General features: G+C 35.8%; 1 protein-coding gene across 1 annotated transcript in view; it reads right to left on the bottom strand.

Moving 5' to 3' along the window:
• The window catches only part of kank3 (KN motif and ankyrin repeat domains 3), a 41,370-nt gene extending 27,372 nt beyond the window's left edge, over nucleotides 1–13,998 (bottom strand). Inside the window, exon 1 of the mRNA XM_015380336.1 lies at nucleotides 13,924–13,998. The gene's annotated coding sequence lies outside the window, so the exon portion shown is untranslated. The remainder of the gene's footprint in view (nucleotides 1–13,923) is intronic.
• Between the last annotated feature and the right edge of the window lie 1,916 nt (nucleotides 13,999–15,914).

Below are 15,914 nucleotides of genomic sequence, written 5' to 3'. Positions count from 1 at the left end.
TTAAAACAAGTTCATAGACCATGAGAAAAAAACCAAGGTCTCTGGAGGAAATTTTTATCTTTGTAATTTTTTATTGAAATTTTGACAGATAAACTCAAATGATTTAAGAAAATGGAAAAAGTTCTGCAAGTTGAACAGATTTAAAATGAAAAAAACACAAATAACTTCCTAACTTTTCGAGTATTATTATTTTCTACTTTTTTTTCCAGAAATAGAAACTTGTACCTGAGCAACAACTACTGTAAATAAACTAACTTTGTCTCTGAAATTCTTGCTGTATTTACAAAAATTTCATGAATCTGATAGTCAAAGTTTATTTTGGAGTATTTACAGTCCTTTTCCTATCAAGTTGAAGCAAAAGCAATAAAGGTGGCTTTTAAAAAAAACCCTCATCTTGGCAAACTAGTCAAGTCATACCCTCTTGGTATGCCCCTGTCCTGTGAATGCTGGTATTCTGATGGGGCTGTGAAAAATGATCATCATGGGTGTCAATAATTATGTCACAGATAAATTTGAACTAGGGACTTTCCTTCACTAAATAAATGTACTAAAACCAAAGGTTGGACGCTTTTCAAAGGCAGATTATGTATAGTTCTGGGATGATTTGGTTTATTCAAAATCAATTGAATCTGGACCAAACTGGATTACATATAATTGAATATGGACAGGGCCAGATGTCTTGTGATGTCATGAGATGACAGCTTTAATTGTCAAATTAAAGCAGTAGAATTGATCTGAATTATTGTCGAGCAGTAAAAAATGCTCAATTTTAAGGCTTTTTTATGATGATCTTCTCTTACATTTCTAAGAAATGCTTTGGGCTCCTTTAATGGAGAAAAACATGATGAAACATCTTTAACCCAATCTGATTTAGCAGAACATTAAGATACAATTTGTCAAAAAGCTGCTGTTAGACTTATGGATATGAATGACTTGAAGTTGTGCTCAAAGTCACGAATGCAAAGTTTCATAAGAATTTGGAGGACAAATGTTTATTTAGTTTTTGCAAAACTGTTTTTATCGGTAAATTCTAGTTCTTCTACAAATATTCATTGTAATCGTCCCCCTCTAACTTGGATTAAAAAGAAAAAATAGAAATCAGCTGATAATACTGATCATCTGCAGGTAAGGAGTTTAGTTTTACGTCCTCACTTCTATGAGGACTTTTAGGTTAAAACTCAGCAAACACACAGACAGGAGGGCCTCTCCACTGCTGAGATAAATCAGCAGTTTCCTGAAGGGAAGCCTGAAACTCCCCCAATAAATCCCCCCAACATCATTGCAAGCACACAAATATATCTCCATGTTAGCCCTCCCATTGTCTCCCAGTAAAGGAAGTGCTGGTGGTGATGGTGGGGGTGGTCCTGTCAGGAAAGCCATTGGGTCAACCTGAAAGCTGCTTCCTGAAGACAGCAGGACAACAGAGCAGAAGACAAGCAAAAGCCCAGCTCTGAATAAATACTGCCATGCAAAAAGCACACACACACATACACACACCATCCTGCAGTAGGAGACCATCAAATATCACATGACATCCTACTTTGATAACACACTTTCATATTTGCAGACAGCCTGTGCTTTGAAGCTCTTACATAGCTCTACCTTTAAATAGATGGCGTCAATGCCAGTCACATTTTCTGTCTCCAATGTCTTCATCATAAACCCTGCACTGACCTCGCATCCCTAATATCCTAATTTTCAGTTCAAACCATAAAAAAAACAACTTTTTAATCACCGTCAGGTTAACTTTGAACATCACATGCATCCTGATGCCCCGCCTTCTTCCTTCCAGCAAACACGGACACATTCAGACCCCACAATGAAGCATTATGCCTCTTTAGTAGCTGTGCTGTTTTCAAACCGTTTTTCTGAAGCCTCATTGTTTCCTTCAAAATCAGGCCCCCCGACAGAGCCCATGAGTCTGCACAGGTTCAAAATGTCACAGAGAGAATTCAATAAAGTCAGAGAGGAAGTAGCAGCCACTTGGAGAGTTTTAGGATGAAGAGGCACCGTTTGGAGGTAGAGTGGCTCCCAAACGAAGAATAAAAGGAGGCCAGTATAGCCATGGTTTGTATTGAAAAGAAAAAAATCCTGTTAGGCTTTAAAGACAAGAGATTTTATCAAAGTTGTTGCTGTTAAACAGATATAGAGGTGTTTTAAAACTAAACATTTAATCAAGTTTGATTTTATCACTGCTGAATTTGTAAATTGCTGTACTTGTATGTTTTATCCACATTAAACCTCATTTCACAATTTCCCAGTTTCTTAGAATTAAACAAAAATGTTGCCACAGCATTCCTTTAAGGCAGTGGTTTCCAAAATGTGGGGTCAAGAACCCACTGTGGGTAGTAAAACACCAAGTGGGGGGTCTGAAGATGAGCTCCAGACATCTAATTACATCTTTAAATGAGTGCTTGTTGCACATTTTATTGTAATTGTCGCATAACGTAAACAGTGATAATCATAACTCAGTTAAAACTAATTCAATGATTGTAGGGCTAGTTTGTGATTTCATTATACTCTTAATAAATTGGCTTGTTAGGCTTTTGTTAGTGCTTCTCCACCAAAGCAGTGCTACTGTTAGACTGGAGACAGAGCTAAAGCTTGTTCTGAATTACAATAAACATCTGTTTGATCCTATTTAAACTTTTTAATAATGTCAGGTCTAATTCTTATAATTGATTTTTTTTTTCTTCATACAGGTGTGAATGGTTTTGCCTCTCTGTCATTTTAAACTTTGGTCTCTTCATGTTCCAATACGAAATAAAATCTTGAAAATGAGTTTTGAAACCTATAATTAAAGGTACAGTGGAGGATTTTTAAACGAATTTTTGAAAAGACCACTCCACTTGAAAAAAAAAAAAATACTCACATGCACAACCCTGTACTTATCCTCCTAATAGGGAACTCCTATTAAATGCGTGCATGAGCCCATTTTTCTTCATGCATGCTGTTTAAAAGTTGCTGTTTTATCGCTCATACAAGCTTACTTCCAAAAGAAGATTTGTAATTTTTCAACTATGTCAGATTCACCACCAGCATGTAGGATGACCTTAGGTAAACATCTCACCAGAATGATTGACAAGTAGGAGGACCACTTATTTAGATGATCCACCCAGAAATTTTTTTTTTAAATTCTCCACATTATCCAAATATAACTGTTTTTTGTTGGTTTTTAATGAAACAGAGAAGGTGGAACAGAATGGTCACACATCAAATATTCATCAGTTAGCTTCCAATTCACCCACAGTTCTATTAAACCCAGACAAACATCATGTTCCACTCTCTGTGCTCTCTCCTTCTAACATGTAAAACTGAAAATACATTGAATTTTTTATTTATCATATATCCTGTCAGACAGATTTTTTTTTTGTATATCTAATCTGTCTCCCTCATTTCCTTTTTCCCCCAATCACCTCTGAGTTTTCTGGCCAGATAAATAAGGACAATAAATAAGCTTGAGGCCTTTTTAAAAGTAGTTTGGAGCTGACCTAGATATCTGCTCTACAGATTTGTATTTTAAAGGCAATGTTGACCCATTTGTTTCCTTTACAGCAGTCGCTACTGGAGTCTCCAGATGTTTAATTGTTGTCACTACAGAACAAGAACAGATGTCTGCCCGTTTCATCCCCTGAATACTGTATGTGACAATTATTGTGTTATTTGCTTAGCAGGTGGATATTATACTGGTTCTGCATCTGTTTGAAGGAGGGTTAATGACAAGGCAGGGGAGGAATATAACCTTCTGAAAAATCTCTTGGAGAGAACACCTTAATCTCTACAGAACAGCTCCTGTGGAAAACACGTTTGTAGATTCTAATTCAGTTTTCCAGAATACGCTGATTTAATCAACCTTTAGGTCGGCATGGTAATTGGTCCTGTATTCACAGCAAGATATGATTTAAAGTCTGCCAGGGTTTATAAAGTTTAATTAAGCGTATCAATGCTACAAGGTTGAGATTATAAGCAGAGATAACTTTTAATCCCAACTCAATTTTATACCTTCTTGTTCTTTCATTGGTAAAATGCATCTAAAAGATGCAATCTTACAAACATATACCTAATTATGCAGAATATGTTTAGTTGCTAGATGAGGTTTGCATCTTTTTTCTCCAGTGTCCAATGACTGAAATTTACATTTTCACATCAGATCAATGTACAATGGTCTCTAAAAATACACTTAATGAATTGAAAGTCACTAGTCTTTAGAGCATAAGACTAAAGCTGCCTTTACACTATGTGGAAAAGTCTGTAAAAATCTAGTTATTCCTCCATGTGTAACTGATAACATACCTTTGACAGCATTCTAATAAAGTTTATGCTATTGTGGTCATTTTATTACTGTTTTTTTACTGTTGTGCATGTTTTTAACAGCAGCATGCCCAGCGACTACAGATGGAAATCAACACAAGAAATTAGCACACCTTTGAAATTTGCAAGGTATATAATTGTAATGTACACTTTCCCTGTTTTGATAAAATAAATGAAGATAATGTGTGTATTCAACACTAAAATTTATGCATTTAAGTTACCCAGATTTTTTAAGAATCTGACGTAAATCATATTTTTAGATGTTCCTTCTAACAAAACAGATTTCTTATAATCTTTTAAAAGGTCCTCCACAATTTGTGCCCACAGCTTCAACTAATTTACATTTTAATTTGATTCCAAGTATCCCAAAGACTTATTAATTGAAAACAGTGAGTACTTTAGATCGAATAAAAAGCAGAAAATGGGCTTATATTATTTTTTTGGAGGAAAAACCACATAACCACCTTAGTTCCATTATGAGCCACCAAACAGAGCTCACCTCTGTGCTTCGATGGGTTCAGGAAACCAGGCTCCAAACAGGAATCTTCAAGGGAGGTTTTTCCAGGGAGTTAGACAGACTAAACTTAACAAAACATTTTCAAAATGCTTAAGTTAGCAAAGATGTTTGACCAGATCCAGCCTGACCTTTTCCCATCCTGTCATCAGTGAACAGATTTCTGCTGGTTTCCCATAGAGTCCCAACAGCAGCTGGATGGAGATATTTTTATCCTGCTTTTTTTCAGTATTTCCAAGAAAGATGAAAAAAAAGCATTATAGAAAAAAGCACAAGGTGATCTTATCTGACCATGTTTTTGTGCATTAACGGCAGCATTAATATGATCCACATATCGCTCTGTTTAAGATCTAATAGCCCCCCAAAAATATCCCTGCCGTGACTTTGAATGCCACTTTTTCCCTTAACAGTAAAAAGGAGCTTCAGATTTCATCTGGAGAAGTAATTTCTTGTAATGCCTTCCTCAGTCATACATGCCAACCTCAATTTAACAGCCCAGCAGATAATTAAACCAACTGTGTTGTAGGACTAGTCAAACTGAAGAGCTAATGGTTTTATAAAAATATTGGTAGAACTACAATATTAAGTCATTTTACCCAATAGACTGTGGATACCAAAGCCAGCTATTACTAATGTATTGTGTAATATGGGTGTAAACATACAGGATTCTCATGAGATGATACACATTACAGAGCTGTGGGTGGGGGGGGTTGGAATAAATAGTCTCAGCATCCTTCCAGCTCATATGGCCAGCTTTGGGTACCATGTCCCTCCTAACATTCACAGCATTGACTCCTGGACTTTGTTTAAATCCTACATTAAAACCATATTATCTAAACTAGCTTTCTCTTTGTGACCAATTTCTGGCCTCTATTTAAAAAAAGAAATTCCAGTGGTTTTTGTCTTATGTTTGATGTACAGTTGCCTGATCCTGGTTAGACTTTTCCATAAGAGTAAATTTTCATGCCTTTCTAATTTAAATGTGCTCCTAAGTTATATAGGGGTTATATTGTTTTATAGGTACCTCTGAGTACTCGGTACTTCTGAGCCAGGATTTACCCTGACATAAAATATCTTGGGGCTGCACATTGGCAGTGGGTAGCGCTGCTGCCTTGCAGCAAGAAGGTTCTGGGTTTGATTCCTGGACCGGGGTCTTTCTGCATGGAGTTTGCATGTTTTCCCTATGCATGCATTGGTTCTCTCCAGGTACTGTACTCCGACTTCCTCCCACAGTCCAAAACATAACTGTTAGGTAGATTGGCTTCTCTAAATTCTCCCTACGTGTGAGTGAATGGTTGTTTGTCTCTGTGTTGCCCTGCGATGGACTGGCGACCTGTCTAGGGTGTACCCCGCCTCTCGCTCATTGACAGCTGCAGATAGGCACCAGCACCCTTTGCGACCCCTTCAAGGATAAGGGTGATGGAAAATGGATGGATAAAACATCTTGGTCAAATAAGGAAATCTCATGCCACTCAATCTTAATACACGTCTGATTTTAGCAATTATCAAGTGCCTTTTATTGTTGGTCTAGTTCTGGTCGCTGTGCTTTAATTACTTTTTAGATAAGTTAGAGGCATGATATAAGGCTGTTTTTTTACATCCCCACACCCTCAAGGTGAAATGTAGCCAAAATCGAAAGCACTCAACTCAATGGGGTATTTAATGATTTAGCAAAAGGTCCCAGAGCTTTTTGCTGCAGGAAAAAACTTCCTATAAATTAAAGTTGCTGGATGTTTAAGTTGCTGGATGTGTAACCAGTAATTTAAACAAAACGTATAACATTGTCCTTTTAAAACATGTCTGGATGTTAAATTGAATTGCAGAAGCTAGTTACACTATTTTACACTATCTGGAGGTGAAATTGAGCTGTGCAATATAGCAAATCATTCTCAAAGCACTAGTGCATACAGTTTCTAAAAACTAATTGGATGTTTTACTTGGTAGGTAATTAAACAGGGGCTGCACAGTGGTAAGGGGTAGCACTGTTGCCTTGCAGCAAGAAGGTTCCGGGTTCGATTCCCAGCCCAGGGTTTTTCTGCATGGAGTTTGCATGTTCTACCTGAGTATGCATGGGTTCTCTCCAGGTACCCCGGCTTCCTCCCACAGTCAAAAAAAACGAGTGTTAGGTTAATTGGCTTCTGTAAATTGGTTGTAAATTCTCTCTAGGTGTGAGTGTGTGCATGAATGGTTATGTCATGTTTGCCTCTGTGTTGCCCTGCGATGGACTGTCCACATGTCCAGCGTGTATCCCGCCTCTCGCCTGGTTACAACCCCAGCTGGGATAAGGGTGATGGAGAATGGATGGATGGATGATGGGTATTTAAACAGATATCTAATCATTTTAATGGGAAATGCCATATTTGGTTTGATGAATGGATGCCTAATCCAATGTGAAGATATGCTTCAACAAAATGTTTAAGTTAATTTTTATAATAGGAAATTGTCATAACAGAAAACAAAAAACTGCCTGGATTTGTCATCTTATCCCAAATAGCTAAATTATAGTTGCTATTTTCGTATTTTTTATAAATTTTTATTTTGTTCAGCCCTACCATCCACCAGTTTTGCTGCAAGTGCCTTCATGCATACCTCTTGGTAACATTCAAGAAGATTGAATTTTACTGAGAAGGAATGTTGATTATCAAAGATGTGGACATAAAATAATCCAGATTAAGTTAAACTGATTACGTCCAAATGCTTTCCAATATCACAAAACAATTCAAATGTATCATTAAAACCCAGTTCCTTTCCAAATGACCCGGACACTGAACATGGGCGCCTGACATACCGGTAATATTATTTTGGTAATTGAGTCATGATCCAAAAACTAATTCAATATTGATCAACAGAGATGTTGCTTGTGCTGATAAAGGGAAAACTGAGGTTCTTGAAATGCACATACCAAAAAATCTTTCTTTGTTTATTATTTTGCCCTTAATAATTCAACCACAAGTACCCTAATCTATATTATTTAATCCGTAGAAGATTTTTTTAAAAGTTCATACTCTGCCACAGCCGCCACCACATGGGTTTTATTTTCTCATTTGCTGAAACACTCTGCTTGGTTTCTACCATCAGGCCAAAAGTAAGAGAAACCTGCAGTGAGTAAAATAAGTGGTACTTCTATCTAAAACTGTATCATATTTGATCACTTTTTATTTCTAAATTTTTAAAAAAGTGTTATTAAGAACAATCTTCCTAAATCTTCTTTATTTAATACAGAGGAAATCATTTTGAGTGTGAGTAGATCTTCTGCTACAACTGGGCATCAAAGACTTTATATCCTAAACCACATATTTCAGCTGACATATTAACTTAATAAGCCAATAATACAATATTTCTATTGACTAATTTGTGTTCATGTGTTTAACTTGGTTGATGATAGCCTCAGGAAAACAAAGCTTTCTTTCTTTGAATTCATATTTTCTCTTATATAGTTATAGAGAAAGCACAGGTTTAACTCTGAATATGAGCCGCTCTTCTATATACTCTAAAATGTTTAGGGTTGCAACTAACGATTATTTTGCAAATCGATTAATCTGTCAATTATTTTTCAATTAATAATCAGATAGCCAAAGGTTGCTTAAAGAAGATTTTTTATGAAATTAAACCAGGTCAAATTAAAACTGTTCTACTTGAGAAGTTCTATATAGAACATATTGACAGATGAAAATGTTATATTTTATCTTAAATTCAAAATGTTTATATATTTTTTTTTTTTTTACAATTTTGGAGCAATTACTGCTTTAAGTGTGTTGATCTGTCAGCTAAAGGCATGTTTTAGAGTTTCTATACTCACAGTTAATCGATTACTAAATTAGTTGAAGATTATTTCAATAATGAATTAATCACAATCAATCCGATTAATTGTTTCAGCCCTAAACATTTTTTTTATTTATTACACACATATATTTTATATGTTATAAATATATATATATATTTATTTTGTGCAGAGAAAAAGAAACAACCTATTAAAAAAAGAGACAAACACTGCTGATTTATTTTCTGACCCATCTATCGCGCAACAAGCTGCTGCAGAACCTCTGTTCAGTTTGGATAAATAGAAATAAAAGGTTTAAATGTTACACTTTGACTATGATTATAAAATGATCATATTTAAGTACTGTCTAATTTTAATTGCCATTTACGCAGAAATTGGTTAACCAAGATCAAGTTTTTTGGGTCCTGATATGTGGAACGTTACCCAGAACGTTACCCAGCCAGTCTTTTATTTTTTATTCTTAATGCAGCATTGAGAAGTTGCCCACTTCTTTTGAAAACATCAGCTTTATATCAGTCTTGACACCAGCGCTCTCTGTCCTCACTGCATCATGTCACAGCAATGCACAGACCAACTCTCAGACTTGCTAAAATTAAAACGACTTGTAATAAAGCTAAAAATATGAAGGCATGCAGCTTATCAAGCTACAGGACTCACGAGCACACCCTCAGATTTGATTTTACCCTGATTAAATAAAGTGTCCTCCAGTAACTATGAGGTGTAAATAAGCTGGGAATGCACGAGGCAGGAAGGGGGTGGATGTTTGCATTAAAAGAATTGGAGAAACAGATTGTGAATTTGACCTGCAGACACCTCAGACTAAACTTTCAGGGAAGCTATTTTTGAGGCTGCAGCAGTAAGTCAAACCCTAGAGTCCTGTTGCAGGAAGACAATTTCCCCCTGAGGGACCTTCTGAAAGCTGTTAAGAGCTCCACATAAAAACTATTTTCCCTCAACTCATTAATCAGCTCATTAATAACCTAGAAGTGTTTTATCAGTATTTAATGTTTTTATTTAAATAAAATCCATTTAATCAAACTGATTATTTGAAAATGGAAACAAGCCATCCAAACCAGTTATTGCATTATTCCTCTTGGTTAATAAGGACCTGAATGGGGAAATTTAGGAATAAAATGATTTATAAAATCATAAAATTGTTTAAATGTAAAATAAAAAGGCAATGTATTACTGCAAGGCATTTTTTAATGCTTTAAATTCTGGTTTAAAAAAAAAGTGTTTTTGAGATCACTTTGTAGGTTTCTCTTTGGGAAAAGGCAATTAGTGAGCCAACCAGTCCAGGGTGTGACCTGCCTCACTCCAAATGACCGATATACCGTTAAGACAATAGATGGATGGATTAATCACCACCATATCACAAACTATGAGGCCAAAACAGAAAATACCGATATCACCGCTGAGCAGAACAATAAGGTTCAACGGAGCTAAAATAGTAGGAACACTGTTAGAAAATTTAAAAGCCACTTGCCAAAATGGAGCTTAGGCGGAAGTTCAACTGAAGAAACTCATGGTCTCCTACATCCACCTGCGACACAGCCAATCAGCTTTAAACCACACCTCCACGAAAGCCAACCGGCATCCAAAGTTCATCTTAAAAGTCTTCCGATCCGCTCTTATCTGCTCCTGTGGGCAGACGGTGGATGCGCTGTGTGAATTCATTCAAATGACACCGTTTCAACCCACCTCCATCCCCTCCTCCACCATCGTCACTAAAGCTTCATTAGTGTCATTCCTCCCGGACTCTGACTGCGTTCCCTGTCTCATCTTAACCGGTCCGGCAAAAGACCGCCATGTTAAGCCTGGTTCTGCCAGAGGTTTCTTCCAAACAGGGAGTTTTTCCTCTCCACTGTTGCTTCATGCTTGCTCATCATGGACAGGTTCTTTCAACCTGTGTTATCCAAACTGGACTTCCATTTTCCAGGTGTCTGAGTGAAGTTCTAGTATCAGCTCAGCCAGTCCACTGGATCTCCCCATGAAGCTCAGCATACCGTCTCGCTAACCAGCAGTCTACAGACTGACCAACTTCATCTCTCTCCACTCCACCACCAGTTTCAGGCCTGGGGGGGAAACGGCCCTATTCTTTGCTCCTGTTCATGCATATCTATCAAAATTAAGCGCTATGTTTCCTGCCGAGGTCTGAGCGCCAAAGACAATGTAACTGTATCAATAAATTTCTCCTAATTGTCTTTTCTCTTCTTTTCTTTTTTCAGATTCAAAAGGATACTGCGATCATGATAAAGAAAGGTTTTTTTATGGTTAGCAAAGCCAAAAAAAATCCACTTTTAAAGCCATGCAAAGAGGAATGTTTGGAGTCAAGATCACACCTTTAAAATGTGAAGCACAGCACTGTAACATTTGGCTATTTGGATGGTTTGCTACAGTGTATGACGCATGGCATAAACAATATGAAACATCACAAATATTTACCATCTCTGCCTAAACTTTATTTTCCAATAGGACCATGATGGTTTTGCTGAAATTTCCACAGATTTTTTTCCCACTGTCCCCACATACTTGCTCTAGTATTAGTATTAGAGATGCAAATATAACAAATACAATAGATCCATACATGGAAAACACACAAGTTCCATGACATGAGATTTGTAACGAATTGTTAATAAGATGAATGAATGAATCAGGCCTAAATTAAGCCTCTGGAGAGTCCTCGCCCAAAACCTTCTGAAAATGTATCCACTAAACACAATAAAGATGCAAAAACTAATTTTGATTTCCCGGTAAGAGGTACTGTGTAATCTTATCCTTTATTTGGGATAGATTAGTGACAAACCAGTACCTTACTGTCACTAAGTAAACAAACTGCAAACATCAGAGTAAAATGCTGTGGTCCAACTGAGCCAAAATTAGTATGAATAAGGGGGTAGCGGAAAATCAAAAAGCTGTGGGAGGAATGTTGATATCATGATTACGAAAATGTATCGTCATCACACAGAGTTCCTTCCCATATGAACTGCTGCTATGTGTACATCACATCAACAGGATGAATAGGAAACAGAGCCATGGATGGAGCTTTAATCTAAGGTCAATCCTTAAGTATTTCAAACACTAACCCCTTTTCAGACTTTTAGTGCTGAGAAAAAAGATACATCTTTGCTCCACTGGTTACTGCTCAGGTATAAAACCCCGATTTCAACAAACAGCACAAATGTAATACTATAAATATAACCTTCAACATAATATTTCATCATTACACATCAACACTAATACAACCAAGAAGGATGTTTTTCTGTTGTATCAGGCAGAGGCTCCAGACTGAACATCCAAAGCTGTGTCTGTAGGCTCTATATCATCACCATCATTACTAAGAGGAAGAAAATGCCACCTCATTCATTGGTTTAAAAAGCACTTCAGCCACCAGCCTCTTTGCTGACACTGGCAGGGACCTGGTGTAGTCTGGTCCACTAAATCACCTCCTTTAATCAAAACATTACACAAGTTAATATCTTACACTCAAACTTATTCCTGGCTTTTTAATGGTGTTTTTTTAAATGCCTTTTTCAAAGCATAGACCTTTAATACAAAGAGAGCACCTTTAAATTTTAAATTCATTAAAGATTAGATGATGCATATATGATTAAAAGCATACATGCAGGCTAAAATGCATTCAAATACACACTTTAACATTTGGAAACAAGGAACTTTCTGTTTGCTTCAAGAAGCCTCTGGAATAGTTCAACAACTACTGTTCTACTGTTCTTCGTACGATTAATAAAGTAATCAATTATATAAGAACATATTTTTGTGGCGTAGTTACAGTAAGAAAAGCCTGATCATTGTTTATAGTAAGTGAGTTTGAGCTCAAGGTTCTATTTTGACCAAAAGGTTAAACCATCAAGATTGTTTAAGGATTCAGATTTTAGTGGGTGGACTTTTTATTCTCAAACAGCATGATGTGGCCACCTAATACAGTTTGCTTAGGTTTCAAAAGATAACCAACACACCTTTAAACACATTTAATGTCATTTTGACCAAATCATCTATAGCCTTAAAAACCTTTCACCAGAAGACATTTTTCTCAGCTCGGTTTCAATTGCACTGAAGCAAAGGTCTTTTTGGTTGATAACCTCTAAGTCCATATGGATGTTAAGCTGGAGTTGCTATGACTATTGAAGCTCTTCGTCCAGGATCTCCTAATTCACATCAGGGATGAACCTTGGTGTTTGTTTGGAGAAGTTTTAGGTTAGAAGATTAAAACCTGAACAGAATTAAGACATTGAACCCAAACAAACATTAATCTGGTTTTGAATGAACTAAAGTAGAGCTTTGATCTCAGTCCTGTATAGCATGTACTGTATGCTTTAAATGGGTCTGTGCCAGCTGATTCTACCAATTCTGCAAATAGCAGGGTTGATCTATCCAATAAATGTTCTGCCAAGGTCATGGCTAATTGATATATATATATATATATATATATATATATATATATATATATATATATATATATATATATATTCAGTCATTTCATCCACTTAATTTAGACCTTGTGTGAATTGGAAATGTATTCAAAAGTTTGAATGGGACATAAGAAGGAATTTTGCAATCCATAATAATAGACAGGAGGCCAGCCAGAAAACTGGGAGAGTGTTTAACAACTCTGACAACAGTGGAAGTTGGGAAGGGGGGGATTTCCGTCCCATGAAGCTGCCTCACCCACAACAGTGTTTGAGAAAAAAAATAGATGTTTCCTCCAAATCTGCTCTACATTTACTTTACATTCAAGGAAAATGCTTAAGCTTCATGAGCTTCTCTGCAGGAAAAAGATTAAAAAGCTTAAGTTGATCTGAGGTTGAAAATATAGAGCAAGAAGAATTCAAAGGAATAACAGATTACAAATAGGTTTAAGGATGCTTAAAATCCACATCCGCTGCTGGATATATGATTATAGACTTTATAAGATTTCTCCATGCACCCCTAAAACACAACTTTTTATATGTTAAAGACTTTTCAAAGTAGGGACTAAAAAATAGAATAACATCTGCTTTTCTTTATTTATAAGGCAGTTTTTAGGAAGTCAGTCACTACATACTATGAATGTTCAAACAGGGCATTTAGATACTTAAAGAAATGTGTCACAAACTGCAAACAGGATATCATTAATTAGAGTCAAATTTGGTGAGATAAGGTTAGTACAACAAGATAGATATAAGAAAATAATAATAAAAGAGCTTTAAACTATGTGGCTTTTCTGCAGAAAAGTCCCAACTTTAAACATTTAGATTGGAAGTAATGAACTGATAGAAGCAAAGCAAAGCAGATCAGATCCAGAGGGCTCAGTGCTTACCTTCTGGTTGTCTCTGGCCAGTCACACTGAGGTTGGTCAGAACTTTTAGAGAAGGTAAGAAAAGTTTGGGAGGAGAAGGGGGAAAAAAGCCTCCCACTTCTCAGGCTTCAGCTCTCCTGTCAAGTTACTTAATCTGTGAAGCAAAGTTCTGGATTCGAATTTCAAAATAAAAGACCCGACAGGATTTTGGCATAAATTCCTGATCCAAAGAGAGGTTTTGAAGCAGAAATGTACCAACTAACTCATCATAATTATAGGAAGAAAATAATTGAAATCACTTTACATGTGATGAACTTGACAACTGTTAGTTTATAAGAAGGCAAAGTATTAGATTGTCCTTTAATAAAAACATATAAAATTCGGAATAAAACAATTTTCTAATAGAGAAAAACTGCACATTCTCATTCTACTGCTGTAGCAACTTAAAATATTGGCTTTCTCCTCATCTGTCCTTACAAAATTGTCATCCCAAAGGTGTCTGAAGTAAAAGGTATTTGCTAAAGAATCTACAAGAGGACATATCCTAATATCAGATTAGATTATTTCTAAATTATTTTACTAGATAAACTATGCAAATATTGATATTTTCATATAACCAAATAAAAAAGAACCTCTTAACAGATAAATTCATGATAAACAAACCTTATTTTTTTTTTGTCAGTTCAAAAGCTTGTAAAAAAAAAAAAAAAACAATATGTGGGTAAATAATTATACTTGATAGAGAGAATAGCTACCTAAGAAAATGTTCAAGTAAAAGGCATGTTCAATTTTAAATTTCATTTAAACAGAAATTATGACTATAAGCCTCTGCATAGATCAATCAGCTGATTTCATAGCAACCAAATCTAAACAAGGCTATAAAACTGTACAGTAATGTTTTGAATTGCTACAACTGTAATGACACATTACTTATTTAGGGTTATAAGTTGTGTTATTGCAGTTTGTACATCATAAATGTATGTTTGATGGACTCAGAATCGTACAGTACCACCATCTGTTCTTTCAGCAGAGGCGGGAGAAACGGTTAGATTTACTCAGCCGAATCTTGAAAACATACTTTTAGAAGCAGTTTTATTATTTTGTTCCTACTAGCTCTTCTTGTAGTTTAGAAAAATGTCTGCTACTTTGTCCACTGAGTAACTTTTGAGAGATCAAATAAACAGCAGATATTGACTGAAAAAGTTCTTTCTTTTCTATCGTACATACATTTCTCACGGTATGACATTTCTTAGATGCCTCCTTTTAGTACTTGAGTAAGAAATGTTGAAGAGGTGCTATTTTTGCTTGAGCATAATTTTTGGGTACTCCTTCCATCCCTGTCTTTCAGCCAGCTGACCAATAATGTGCAGCAACACAGTGGGGATGTTATCATTACACGGTGATTTGATATACAACTCAAGTATAGTACGACAGATTCCTCTTTGTATGTTGTTCCATATTGCCATTTCATGCCAACATGAGGTCAATGTTTTAAATATTGTATTTAAAATGCTTGAGACAGTATTTTAGCCTTACATACAGTAGTTTATTGCCGCTAATAAAGTTCTTGAATGCAATATTTTGTGAAAACTTTTAAGTTTTACAAATTTATGTCCTCTGCATGTAGGATAATCACACAAAAAATGGATTCAATGTTAATTTAACACTAAGATTTATTTGCAGAGCATTAAACTTTATCACACTACAGTGTTAAATTTTTGCTCTGTATGAGTTTATTTTTCATTGCAAGAGAGTAAATTAACCAACACTGTAGCATGTTATATCAACACTTAACAGAGTTGTTTTACTCTCCAGTGTTAACTGTTAGTAAATTCGTTCAGTGTCATTCTGAACTAGATTAGAATTGATTTGACAACACACAAGAGTTAACTATCAACTCCACCAAGAGTGATATTAACACTCTTTAGTGATATTTAACCTTTGGTGTAACATTTTTTTTTTACTTTTTATGTTTTTACGGCACTAGTGGCTCGCTTGTTTGTCAGTAGTCT

This window comes from Cyprinodon variegatus, unplaced genomic scaffold (genome assembly GCF_000732505.1).
Source record: "Cyprinodon variegatus isolate N-32 unplaced genomic scaffold, C_variegatus-1.0 Scaffold211, whole genome shotgun sequence".
Lineage (NCBI taxonomy): Eukaryota > Metazoa > Chordata > Actinopteri > Cyprinodontiformes > Cyprinodontidae > Cyprinodon > Cyprinodon variegatus.
The sequence above is the reverse complement of the archived record's forward strand: the minus strand, read 5'-3'. Positions and strand labels throughout refer to the sequence as shown.